The sequence below is a fragment of the Fukomys damarensis genome, unplaced genomic scaffold (assembly GCF_012274545.1).
Source record: "Fukomys damarensis isolate Sample0158 unplaced genomic scaffold, DMR_v1.0_HiC HiC_scaffold_24, whole genome shotgun sequence".
Lineage (NCBI taxonomy): Eukaryota > Metazoa > Chordata > Mammalia > Rodentia > Bathyergidae > Fukomys > Fukomys damarensis.
This window is the reverse complement of record NW_022900936.1, coordinates 37,907,398-37,922,287: the sequence shown is the minus strand read 5'-3', so window position 1 is coordinate 37,922,287 and position 14,890 is coordinate 37,907,398.

Here is a 14,890-nt window from a genome sequence, read left to right as displayed (position 1 = left end):
ATGTAAATGTATCTATTTATTTAATTATAATGAGGGTAAAATCCTTCTAATACAACTTGAGCAGAGGTCAATTTTGGGTATCTCTTATAGTACAAGTGGATTTTAGGGGCTGACTTAATACTGATTTCTGACTTCAGTTTCCCCCTAATAAAGAGTAATGGAATATAGTGTAAGACTTTATATTTGCTGAGATCCTTTAACTACCAAAGACTAATATGCAACAACTGAGTAAATATCACAGCCTTCTGATCTAGTTGCATAGATGACCTCTGGTGAAGAAAAGATTAAACCCTGTCCTGTCCAAACCACAGGTGAAAATGAGTTGTTACAATTCAGAGAGTCAAAAGTAAAAAGCTTCTTTCTGCTTGACTACCTACTGATTTACATTTGCAATAGAATATATAAATATCATGTATAATTTTGTATTTGACCTTAACAGAAAATGCTATGCTTTATGATACAAACAAATAAAAACCACAATGAACACAGCACAAAAATAAGCCAAATATTTGGAGGTTCTTTCAAAAATTTTTTAGTAAATTATATTTTCTGAAACAGAAAATATTACTTTCTACAATTTTCTTTTAAAATTATCACATCATCTATTAGTTTTAGTTTTCTTTGTGCCCTGCTACAAGACTGAAACATGCTTTCCATCAGAACAAGGTTTTATATAGTCTTACTCCACAGCACTGTGTAATATTAGATATTTAAAGAACGTTTTACTTTATGACTTATGGAATTAAGGACCTAGGGGTAAGTTCATATAGAGTGCCTAAGTGTCATTGTAAGGGTTAGTAGTTTAGGAAGCCAGTTCTTCCCACTGACATTTCTTTTCCTTGATTCAAAAAAAATTAAAGAAAAAAATGTGGTAAATAGGGAAGGGTGAAGAGGGAGAAGGGAAGGCAGGGCTATAGGGAAAAAGCAAGAACCAAGACATATCATGTAAAGGTACAAGAACCCAGTGATAAATATAACTGTATTGTTTGCTTTAAATGTACGAATAAAATTAATGGGGAAAAATATTTCTAAAATAAAAAAAAAATTTGAGGAGCTCTTTGTATACCTGATCTTATGTGCTGGCTCTTAGTACTGTCGTCACCTCCTGTCTCAAATGCTATTATTTGAAGACCTGCACTCATATCCTGGAAAGATTGGCCTCTGACTTCTTTTTTCCCTGAATAAACATCATAATGGTAACTTTCCCTTTTCAAATTTAAGCCTTTACTTTTAGAATTTTAATCCAGTTAGTCCCTTTCCCTATAGTGTGTAATCAATACTCAGGGCTTAGTTTGTCTTTCCCTAAGAGTCTTCATGTTAAAATTTCATTGCTTTGTGATCTCCCCCCAGGAATTCTACTCTTGAATAATAGGTAAGAAAACCTCTTTGGTATTTATTAATTAAAATTTCTCCCATGGCTTGGATTAATTTCAGTCAATGTTTAATATTTAGTCACCTGGCTCTAAGTAATATAAAATGTGCCAAAATTAGAATTAAGCAAAGCAGCCTAAATTTTATTTTTTGCACACGTTTAAAGGGCAAAGATCATTCTAGTCTTCTAAGAAATCTAGTCTTTTAAGAATTATGTAAAGTGAAGATTATTATACAGTTTAAAACAAAATAGCTTTGTACTTGTCTTACTCTCATAAGCAACTCTACATGATTGCTTTTGAAAAACTCATTTCCAGATGGGTGTTTAGAGATTCTTGTGTAAAGTTGACTCAATTGACTTTAAAAACTTTGCATTTATTGATTGGTGACTCATCTTTTGCAAGTTCTGCCTATAAACTTTGTTGCTTTTGCTGTCATAAATAGCTGTAGCTCTTATTGATGTCAGGTACAGCAGCAGAACAAAGCATCCCTTGTGATGTCACTAACTGTGGGGAATGAGCTCTTCATGATCTTGTCTTCACTTCGGTTTAATTGCCCCCATGTTACACATACCATCTCCAATTTGATTACTCAGAAAAAATAAAATGAATCAAATATTTGACTGTGTGTTTCAAAGGGCCACGAGGAATCTGAAACTTTTTTTTATGTTTTTACTCTTTATTACTTAAATAACAGTTGAACTTTTCAGTTAATATATTTTCTTTTGACATAAAATAGATTAACAGGTACTTAGGAAAAATCATTCATATACTTCCTTTTTCTGTTGAGTGGAGGCTGACATATAAAAAGGATTATCTTGCTGAGTACACTTGTGGGAAAAGTCTGTTATAAGAAAAAAATAAAACAGGATTTCATTGAAAATATACGGGATTTTATTATCTAACAAACATTTTTGTCAATTAAAGCTTACCATAGTCTATAAAACTTGCATGTGATTTTAAGGAAAAGTAGGTCAGAAAGGGAAAATAAAGATAGTTACTCAACATTTGTCTTTCATCCATTTGCTAAAGGAAGAAAAATTCCTTGAATATAAATCTGCTTAATAATGTATTTAAAATATTTAATAAGAACACATTCTTAAATTTATAATAGGAAGCAAAATTGCTTGTGGAAGTCAAAGAATTCCGGAGAGTGTCCCATCACAGAAACAGAGGCATTGTCAGCACCCTGATATTTAAAAATTAAAATCTGCACAGAGCCAGGGGCTATGCTTACCACATAACCAATAAAAAGGCAGTTGTTAACTTCTGGGAAAATAAATTGTTGGGAGAAGCATGTGACAAATGCAATTAAGAAGCTTCCTTTGCTACCCACAAAGTGTCCTGCCCCAGAAACATATGGAATCTGATTTCTTCAACCTGTAGAAAGTGAAGTAGAAACATTTGTGCTAGGAAACAATGTATTTTTCTTCCTCTGTGAAAAGATTATTTTCTCTTTTTTCTAGAGACATATTTATATGTTTTGTTGTACTTCAATGCTTGACTCAAATATATCTGCTAACAAAGCAGATCCTCATCTCTTGATGCTTTTGAGAACTCTCACTACTTCTAACTGCCCCTGTGAAAATGCAGCATCAAGATGCTTAGGTAACAGCTAATCGCTCTGAAGTGCTGGAAACAAGAGAGAACAGCAAGCTTATATGGTGAGCAGATGATTGCATCACATAATGAGGGCTACTACCAAAGCCATCCCTCACTTAGGACCTGCCAAAAAGGCCAGGTTGGCTTTGCTAACACAATTTTTTTTCTTTTTATTGAGTTTATTGGTACAATCTAGGTATATAATACAATTGCATTCATCATTGGGATTCTGTACCTTTACATAATAGGTCTTGATTCTCATGTTTTCCCCTTGTCCCTGCCCTCCCTTCACCCCCTCCTCCCCTCCCCTTTTACAAACACTTTATTTCCATTTTTTCAGTTTCTCATATTTTTTTCTCCTCCTTATTACCTTTTCCCCACCCTTCCCACTTTCCCTACACCTTTAGCCCTTTACTTCCTGTTTCACATTATTAATTATCTCATTAGGATCCTGTGTACTATTACAGTTTTTCACACCAAAGAAACTATTCGGTATTTCAGTTAAAGAAATCTCTGTATGAACATTAAAAATAGGGAATCCTAAAATAAAACTAAAAAGGAAAGTAAAAGAGAAAAGGTAATGATGTAACATTAAAATAATCCTTAATTCTGGAGATGAAAATGGTCCCTGAACATATTTAAATTGCTTCTCTCTCTAGCGCAGGGAAGGTAGCCACGTGGGCGCCCCTGAACCCCCATAAGCCCCCCCCCACACTCCCAGACCTCCTGACTATGCCAGTCTTTGGACCCACTCTGCAAAGACAGAGGTGGTCATCAAGGGTATTTTTCTGAGTTCCCAACTTTGAACATCTTTAAAGAAAGGGCGTGGGAAAACTGTAATAGAGCGTTGCGGAGTTCAACCATTCAGAAGGATGGGGAGCTCAATCTGGGCCTTGCAACCTGAGGTCAGTCAGCATCAGGGGGTTCAGCCATCTGCTAACTGAGATCAGGGGTCTTGCATCCTCACTCTGTCTGAGCCATTAAATGGTAAATACACTATATTGAAATTTTGTTCACTGAAGACATGTTCTGGACTGCTTCTTGATTTCAATTTAATTAAAATGCTAACACAATTTTTTAAAGTAGCCACATAGTTTGTGGTATTTAACTAAAAATTTAGAGAGCTTCATTCAGCAGGAATGTTTTGTCCTATTGGCAGTCAGTCTTTGCCTGTGACCACATGCCCACATCCTCTGGTCCTTCTTAGGCATTGGCTTTATGGCTGAAGCTTAGTCGGTGAATAGGGGTGCATAAGCACTTTCAGCGGGGGAAAGAGAGCTTCAGTGCTTGAAGGTGTGGTTATTTTGCAAGTATTTTATATATTTAAGGTTGAAAGATTCTAATGAAGTAAAAAAAACACAAAGGCATGTTGTACAAGAGGGAGAGAGTTTTTTCCTCTTTAAATTTTAATAAAATAAACTATGTAAATTACAGTTTTATTTTAGTTACATTGTAAGGTTTTACATTTACACTATGACTTTCTATAGCAATTTATATATAGTAATTGGAGGTAATCTGTGATTTCCTGACAACCTGAAGCAAAGTATACCATTGTTTATTTGTTGATTAACAGGCAAGAGCAGAGCCCTTGAGCAGGCTTAGAAAAGAAAGTGCTCCATGGTAGTCTATATATTTTGTTGGTTAGTGCCAAAGAGTCAAAGAAGAGGGAGGAACTTGGATAAGATTAGCCTTGGATAAGTCAATCTTTAAGCATAGGATTTATCTTTATAAAAACAGTATTTGATATTTCTGGTAAAAAGCATTTTGGTTTATTAGATCCACAGTAGCATTTGTTTTTGCCTTTATTAGAATTTATAAGAAGAATCATCTGGCTATGTAATTGACTGGATACAGGATCTTAAAGAAAAATAGAGACCTCATAAAGGAAATGGGCTTTATTGTTACTGGGGTTTGCAGGATTCTATCTTTACACCAATTTAAAGAATTAGACTGTAAAAAACATGTATGATATAATCAGTAGACATTCTTTTTATTTCTATTTCCTGTACAGAGAAGAAATTCAATAATAAAAAGGAATGTTGCATATTGAGGAGATGTATATTTATTCGGGCTTTCTTTTACAGATAGTAGAGTTGGACCATAAATCTTAACACAAAGCTATTCTTTTCAGGTAGACATTTGCATGGCATCTTTCTCTTAACCTTTCATTTCCAGCCCTCAAATAGGTCATGGGTTTGCTAATTGTTCTCCACAACCTAGGTTTTAATCACCTGATCCATCAACAGGCCTCCTCACACTTTCTTTATTCATCTTGTCAGTAAGTGACATTCCTGGTAATGAAAACAACAAATCTATTGATAGCATCCCTCCATGGAGTAGAAGGCATCCTACATTAGCTCTGCCTTGGAAACCAGTCTATTCTATTACAATTGACCTTCTCTTGCTGATTACCACACAAATCCTAGTCCTTTACCCCTCCTCCCCATCTATTAGAGCATTTCTCCCACAGCCTTTCAATTGCCTGACTGCAGTTGGTAATTGGATTCATGTTTGAAGCACAGCACTATAAGGAAAAGCCTGGAATAATTCAAATGGAACACCCCAGCCTGAGGCTGAGACCATATGTTACACTCAGATTTGTGTCAGTGCAGCTTATTGCTTTAGCGAGAAGAAAACCCATTCAAATATCATAAAATTTTGTTTTATTTTTAGAAGTTAATTTATTTAGAGCTGTCAATATAATCTCATGTCCACAAAATTGTACTAGCATGGAGATAGATAAATTGCTTGACTTTGTAAATATCTAAAGAAAAAAACAACACTTGCTATATTGTCCTGTCTTTGCTCCAAAATGTCAAGCTCTGCCACAAGTAGCTTTGAATTATGTAATATGAAAATTAAAGACCACTGAAAAGCCACTACTTGGCAGCTACCCTTCCTTTAGCACTTACTACTCTGTATATGCCTATAAGCATTCCAGTTTTGTATTACTTATTCAAATTGATGAGTTCCCTCTATCTATTATTAAGAGAGGCAAATACTTCTTCAGTAACTCTACAGTTACTGATGAAAAGTACATATACACTACATACATACATAGATGCCCATCTGATTGTGGCTAAACATTCCTTCAACCTTGAGTGTCATGAGTGTCATTGATAGGTTTATAGTATCCTGTCAAATCTAACTGGCTTGCCTCCTATCAGATGTTCCTTAATATGAATCTTAGCAAAGATTTTTATAAATTCTGAGTAACTAGAGAAAGAAAACTGTTTTTCTGGGAGAAAAATTGTTTTCTTCAGTCACTAAATTATTATTTTATATAACTAGGCTATAACTCAATTATTAACATAAACTCTAATGATGTACTTGAATTTATATGATTTATTCTGATAATAATTAACAAATCTTCTAGACACTCATAACTTCTTGGTGCAAAGTATTCATAAATTACTTGATTATCTCATTTTTGCAGAAAGACAAGTTGAATAAAACCATCCAGGTCTTGAAATAACTCTACCAAAAAGATTAAAATGTGAAATTTTGTATTTTAAAGTATGATGACAAAGCTGTGATGTCTTACAGTAAGCCCAGTTGATGACAGTAATTATTAGTTACTTTGTAGATGGTGAGGATAAACTGGTCATTGCTATTTTTGTGTGACTTTGAAGTTATTTTTTATTTTTTATATTCTTTTTTAATGAATTAAAAGTTTAATTCTGAACCAGTTTTATAACCATATTTTCTCTTAAGCATCGTATCACAGCAGGTTACAACAACTTTGGGGTAAAAGGCAACTGGTAAACTGTACAAAACAAGGTTCCAAGTAATGACTCTCACTGATTACCCTATCCACACATTATACAAATAAAGTTTCTGATCAAAAACATGAAATGGATCCACCTGCTTATTTTCAGCATATTAAAAAGGAAACTAATTGGACCATTTCTACTTGCCTGTTTTATACAAAAAGGCTACACGATGTTACACTTTCTCAGATTACAAGTAGAGTGATTATGAATTAGTGTTTTACACCATTACTCAATTTTTAAAAATTAGAAATCACTGCAGCAGTATTCACTAGAACATAGTGCTACAGGATACTTAAAAACTAACAGTTACTGCAAAAGAAAAAAAAAGGAAATTAAAGGGCTACCTCCAAGCAAGCAAAGTCAGTACCATTACAGATATTAAAAACAAAAACAAAAAACGTTTTAACAAGCAAGGCTAGGGTTTGATAAATTCCATCCTGTGATCCATTCTTGTGCATTCTTCACTTCTCGAGTCACTCCCCAAATCCATATGTATTGTTACTCCTCGACCGAAAAAGGACCAGGACAAAGTTTACTTCGAGTGTTCCCATAGAAAACTCTGCATGGTTAGTGTGTCAGGCACTTTCTGAGACCATCCCACCCTCGAGCCCTCTGCCACTCCACAGGCCAATCACAACCAAGTTCAGATAACACAGGTGTACAGAGTCTGCTATTAATATTCAGCAGTACATGGTATTCATTGGAGTATTAAGTTGCAAAAGCTAAAGGAGGTTACAAGTCAGTGTCAAACCAGGCCATCTTATCGCTGTCACCTGGCGGCAGCCTCTCCATGAGGTCCTGGGCATGGCCCAGGTCCGACAGCCCGCGTACTGGGTAGTCAACCCTAGGGTGGTGGCCGCCCATCTTGTACTCACTCCATCATAGGATCCATGACCAAGGTGTCCTGGCCATAGCCACCGGCGTGGAAGGAGCTGTATCTGGGGTCATCCTGGCGATATCTAAGGGGTTCTCCCTGGGCACCAATATCAAGTCCGAGATCAGCATTCTTGTTCCAAGCCATGGGTTCTGTCCTGAAGAGGGAGTTGGTCAGCTCCATGGAGAGCCGCTTCTTGTAGTCCTAGGGCTTGTTCTCAGACATCCGGAACAGCATGATGGCCGCGTACCTGTATATTCTTAAATGTGCATATAGCTGACTTTTTGGAATTTAATATATTTCAAACAAATAGTCCTGGTAGGTTTTACCATTTCACAGAATTGCTAACACATATTCAAGTGCTGAAAGGTATGCGTAAATTCATAAGATTGTTCAAAAACCCAGTTGCTGCCTGTGATCCATTTCTTTCTGGGAATTAAAAGGCATCAATTCAATGACAAAGATTTCACATTTTTTTCTAAATTTAATGTTATCTTAGCTCATCAAATAACTTCATTCAAAAGCTGAAGTGTCATAACTTAAAAGAATGATTCTATTTCTAAGATTGACATTCAGAGACTAAAACAAGGAAAAATTAACAAAAGTAACATTAATGAAAGATGAAAATAACTAGATTTGGTTATCTCCAAAAGGGCTTTTGAAGTAGGAATTTTCATATTAATTATAATTTATTCATCACCCTCAGGAAACAGAAATACTAGTATGTAGGCTGCTACCAGGACTATCCAGGATGAAAGATACTTATCTCATTTGAAATTAACATAATTTTCTAGTTAATTTGTTTTTCACCAGACTGTATCAAGATAGCTTTGTCACCATATGAATTGTTTTATTGCTTATTGGTTGTTTTTTGTTTAAAAATAGCTAACAGTAAAAATATAAAGTTATCTGTATTAGCCTTAACTGGAAACACATGCTTTTCAATGTTTTTAGTTGCACGCTCAAAAGTGTGATGATACCATCATATTACAGAATGGTTATTTTTCAGGACCATTCCATAGCCAGCATGTCCATGTATTCCTCTATTATGATGTTGGGCATTCTAAATTTGCATTGAATTTATATGACTCAATTCTTTATAAATACACTCAATCTAATAGCACTCTAAAAGTGTTTAATGAGAATATATATTTCCCAGAATATCTGATGTGTTAGATATTAAGTACTAAAATCATAATTACAAATATCTACTCCCAATTTGATATTTTTTAACATCAAGTAGGATAGCAAAGTAGTTTTCATTTTTCTCTTTTCAAATTAACTGGTGTTCATGCAACAAAGGATAAAGCAATATAACTCTGTGCTGATCGTGATTTGAAACCCAGAAACCAGTTAGACTGACTCTTAAGTTTCTAAAATGACATCTATTGCCTGAGGCTGAATTTGTAAGAATTTGACAATTTAGTAGACATAGCCTGTAACTAAAAATTGACTACTATTCAGTACCGTAAGCTCTGAGGAACAGTGAATGATTAAATTTTGTCCTAAACAATATTTCAGAATTATGAGTCATTAGTGTCAGCAACTTCCAGTAATGTATGTACCTTAAACATCCATCAGTAAGCTATCTCTTCTGGGCATCATACTTTACATATGAAACTAGCATCCTTTTCTGAGACTCTTTTTATGTCTGGGTTATTATTTTCATTTTTCCCTGTTTCTGCAATTGTTCTAGGGACTTGAAATTTTGGAGTGGATTTTCAGAGTTGAAATTCAAAACTATTTAACAATTTAAAATGATGAGAGAGAAAAGGTGAGATGCAACTTGTTAAAGAAGTAACAATATCTCTACTTTGAGAATCCGGGCTATTTATTTCCTGTGCCTTCCAAGCTGTGCTCTCTTTGGATCTGTTACTTGTATCTCTGCTTTTCAATTTCTTTAATATCAGTAAAATGGGGCTGGGGTTTTAGCTCAGTGTTTTGGTGGCCTGCCCCCCCAAAAAAATCAGTAAAATGATTAAGAGATCGAAGTACTGCTTCACTAGAATATTTTTAAAATGACATAAGATCTGTGAAATAAGGACTTTTATTCGTTATGTCGAGTAGTGTATGTTTATGCTTCTTGATAAGCAGGAAAAAATACACAGACTTTTTACCATTTGTTTTGAATCAGTGGTAGAGGAAAAATGTTAATCACAATTCACAAATTACACGAATTTATGTTTTTGCACTTCAAGATGGGCTTAATTAGTTTATATCTTGAATATTTAATACAGTGACAATTATTGGAGAAATTACTTATAAAAATATTCCTCATATAAAGTAAAAAATATAAAGATAAGATATAATATTTTGTGCACCATAAGCAACTACCTCATGAAGGTAATAAATGAGTTGACTTCAAATACAAGTTTGGCTAATATTCTCTATTATAATTGACAAATACATAGAAAATAAGATATTAAAGTTCAGAATTCTAAGCTTATAGTCATTGTTTACTTAAATTGAAAGGAAAATAATTCAGGAAGTAATAAACTTTATCTGAAGAGGTCTAAAACTAAAAATCTATAAAACAATGGTTGACATCATAGACATAGTGTGCCACTTGGTAGTAAATTAAATCCTCAAAAATTGGCATATCTACCATGAAAATAGTAAACATATATTATTTCTCTATTCTATATATTATTTTCAATTCTTATATATATTTCCCTTGAGCAGTAAAACTATGTCGAACACATACCATGTAAGGTCAACATTAGTCCAATAATCTTTTATAATTATTCAATAAATACTAATGTTGTTAATAGTATAACACTTAAGAAATCCTTTCTTATTCTTAATAATGGTTTTAGAACTCCCTATAAGAGAATATAACATGATGAATTAATATTTAAAATATTAAAACCCTTTCTCCAAAACATCTTATAGTATTTTGGAATTTTTTAAGTTTATAAAATTAGGGACAAAATTTATGTCAAATTTTAATCAAATCTCCAATTAAGAATACAAAGGAAGAGTCGAGGCATAAGTAGAAAATTTTTTGTATTTTCAGGACAAATTGATGCCAGTTAGAAATGCAGGAAAGTCACCCAGAAAGTCCCAGAGAGCTGACATTATTCTGGATTCATAGCTGGTGATATTTTTAGATTTTAATGCAGGTCTATTATTTTCTAACACTTTCAAATAGGCAATATAAATGATTTTAGAATAAAGTCACAAAATCAAAGTGCTTTACAAACCTGCAATATGATATTTGGCTTCACAGAAATACACACACAAACACACACACACACACACACACAACTGTACACATTCCTGAGGTGACTGCATAACTCATTTAATAGGACAGTCTGATGTATACATTCCTCTCCAACAAGTAAATAAATAAATAAATATGGCAAATGTTCAAGAAGGATTATTAAATTATCTACCAGTTCAGTTGCATCTCTATAAAGACCAAGTTGAGTAGCTCAGCTTTTTATCTTCTGGCAGAAATCCAAAAATGAAGGAAAAGAAGAGTGTTCTATGAAGAGCTGCAATGGAAATCTTATCAATTGGTAGGTTGGTTAAAGACAGTGATTCTTTCCAATGTTTAAATAAGACTAGTATTTATAAACATGTCTGTGGCTCTTCTAGTTTATACAAGACTATGTTGCCCATGGTTTTGTATTCTTAGCATGTAAGAGATGATGAAGAAATATAAATTTCCACTAAATTAGTTTAAACATATGTGGTCATCATATAACTTGAATAATGAATCTACATGAAAGGTGAAACTGACAAAGTTTAAAATGTAGATGCTCTTAATCTATAACAGTGAAATATTTAAAGACACCATAAGATCTAATGTACAATAGAGTGCTGCAATTGTAAATAGGCCATAAATGTATGGAGGGCCAGAGATTTAGTTCAGTGGCACTGCTGCCTGTCTGGCAAGCACAAGGGTCTGAGTCCAATTCCCAATACCAAAATAAATAAATAAATAAATAAATAAATAAATAAATAAATAAATAAAGCTGTGAGAATAAAAATTATGTCATTCAATAGAAAAACTAAATCAATAATATTGAAATATAAGTACATACTTGGAAAAGTAGACAAATGATCACACTGACTTTCTAATATTTTTAAGCACAGACTTACTGTATATCTCCCATCCTTCTGTGCAGTTAGGTGTGGTCAAATAACGTAATTGTCCCACTTTAGGTAACTACAGTGGAAATGATACCCAGATATACAGACCTGTAAAATAAAGATGGCAGAGTTTCAAAACAGGAGACTTCATCATAGGAGGACATACCTCAAGAAGCATCCCCGAGCTTCTACCTAAGGAGATAATAACCCCTTTTGATTTCAGCTAGTGAAACAGAGGTCTGTCTGCTGCAGCACCTCATGTTATCTTAACTTAGAGGTTCTCAAACTTCAACATATATACAATCAGAATCACCCAGAGGACCTGTTAAAATACAGTGAAGAGTTCCACCCTGGAGTTTCTGCTTCAGGAGGCTCTGGGAGTGGGACTTGAACACTGACCTTTCCAACGAGCTCCTAGACACTGATGTGCTTGGTACATTTCAAGAATTGCTTCCATAACTGATGCAATCTGCTTACAGTAAACATGAATCATTATTTTATTGGATGTTAGAACTTTTGTATATATTTTTTTTCATTTTTCTGCTCCTCCTCACATTTATTTTGGTAATAATGGACATAAGAAAAATTGAACTAGTGTCTGAACAGGTAAAAAGAATGTACAGACCTATTTTAATTTTTCTACTTTTGCTCTTACTTCAGTAAGCAAGTATTCCTTTATAAAGCCACATGACACATTTATAGAGCAAATTGTGGAAGAATTAAAAGATACATTGTGAATTTCTAACTGAAGACAAATGATCAGGAATTTTGTTCTTTCCTCTGCTTCGACCTACATCCTTATCAAGTTCAGTTTCCTCTAACTCACCTTAAACCTAGAATGGGCCCTTTACCACATACATTTGCCTTTCTTTCAGTTGCAGCCTCTTTTGACTCAACAGCCCTTTAACTTCTCTTTGCTCTCACGACTTTTGTAAATGAAAGGTAGACCAGCTACTTCCTTTCAGAACCTTCACACCTCTCAGAAACTAAAATCTCCAATCATTGCCTAAGTTCTGTTTCTTGCTTTCTCAGAACTTTCTCTGTCAACCAATGAATATCAAACACAATGAAACTGTTTAAAGATTCACAACATTTGTCTTGTTAGTGTCTTCAGAATGTTTCAAAGTGGGCTATTTTTCATCAAAGTAAACTATAGAAACAGTAAGAACAGTGTACTTTTTCCCTAAAGATGCATAGGAACTAATAACAAGCACCTTAGTTAAAAATTGCATCATAAACTGTTTACCTACTTATATGTACGCACTTTTATGAACAGATATTACTAGAGATGTAATCAGAAGTTATAACTTCTAAAGAAAACAATTTGATTCAGCTATTTTTGTTAAACACTGCATTACTGTATTGAAAAATAAGAGTTTTGTAACATGTAAGTGAGAAGGGACATATAAATTAATGCAAGACAATTAACAAATAAAAAGACAAATTCCAAATATTGTTTTTACTTTGGATTCCTAAAAGGACATTTTAGAGAACAGTGAAGTTTATCAGTGACTAACAATGACAATGTTTTTTATTCTGGAAATCACTGCAGTGAAGGAGTATTATCAGTATTATGTTCTTTGGTTTAGGAAGTAGAAGCTCTTCAAATCAGGAAGATAATAACTACAGGAACCCGCAGCACCCTTCCCAACCAAAAAATTAGAAAAAATTTAAAAAGATATCAGAATATCAAATATATCTAAAATATAAAAGTGTACCTAGAATTCTTAGGTAAACAAATTTTGAAAACATCCTTCATTCCACAGGTTTTGAACAGGCATAGACCTTTTTAATGGGGCTGGGGAAAGAGGGACTAGTATTAAGCAAGGAGTAGTCAAAGGAGAAGTAAAAACTTCTGACCTCTAAGTAGAAAAGGTAAGTCACAGGGGGCTAGAGACAGGCTTTTGTTGTGATGATTGTCATTTTTTCTTTGCATTGGTTTTTCCTTCAAGGCCATGAACTTGGAGCTCTGTTTTGATGAGGTCCTATGAGACACTGGGCCCTTGAGTTCAGTAACACATTTATTTTTTCCGGATGCCATTTTTACTCTTCTAAACTCACTTTAAGGAATTTCGTACATAGGACGCCAAAGATTATCATAATGAGGGAATAAGAGGACAGAAAGCACTTGGAAAATTAGTTGTCCAATACTGGACATAAGTTTTCACATAGCCAGGTGAACCTAAACAACCTAAATGTCTCCATATAATTTTTAATTATAAAAATCACCTTTTTTTCTATATTCTTTTTTCTATATTATCTGATTCTAACTCATCTTGCTCAGGACAGCCATAAGGTAATTCTTTTTCTATGAAGGATAGAAATTTAAATGCACTTAATTATTCATATACTTTTGCATAACAACTCCAAAATTTAGTAGCTTAAAACAAGGAATATCTTTTAGCTCACTGATATAACACAAAGACTGGCAAATGGAGTCAGATCGGATGGGAAAAATTACATAAAGGGAAAATTATTTTAGTACATATTTGTGGTGCATCACAAATACTTCCATTGTGGGTAGTTGGTCTATGTGCCTGACACATCTTAGTTTTTGAAAAATCTCCTTTCAATTTCCTCCATCTCTTATTCCCCTTCTGATTTGTCAAAGAGCCATCCAACGGTTTCTTATTGGTGATATTTTACTTTTTTAAAATTTATTTATACTTTGAATTTCTCAGAAAAGAGAAACTATATAATTGTTAAGCTTGTATATCTGATTTATTTTACTTAATTTTATGAATTCAAGAATACATAATTATAGATGATAATGTAATTTTTAAAAAGAAAAGAATAAAGAATATATAAATTAATATATAAAATGAACTCAAGGTGAGATGCAACCAATATGTATATTATAAATTCCTATATAAACTAATTTTAACAGAGATACAAGATTGGGGAAAATTATAACTGAGAATTCAAGGGTGGTAGTATATACAAAAGTACTTTATACTTCATATGGATTCATAGAAGTGCTTAGTTTTTAATAAAATCTTACACAGTTCTTCAATAAATATGTTATCCCAGTTTCCTTCCAACCCATCTAGGATCAATATTAACATGAATGGGGCCAGGGATTTAGTTCAGTGGTCCCGCCGCCTGCCTCACAAGTGCAGGTCCTGAGTTTGAGCCCTGGTACCAAAAAAAAAAAAAAAAAAAAAAAAAAAAAA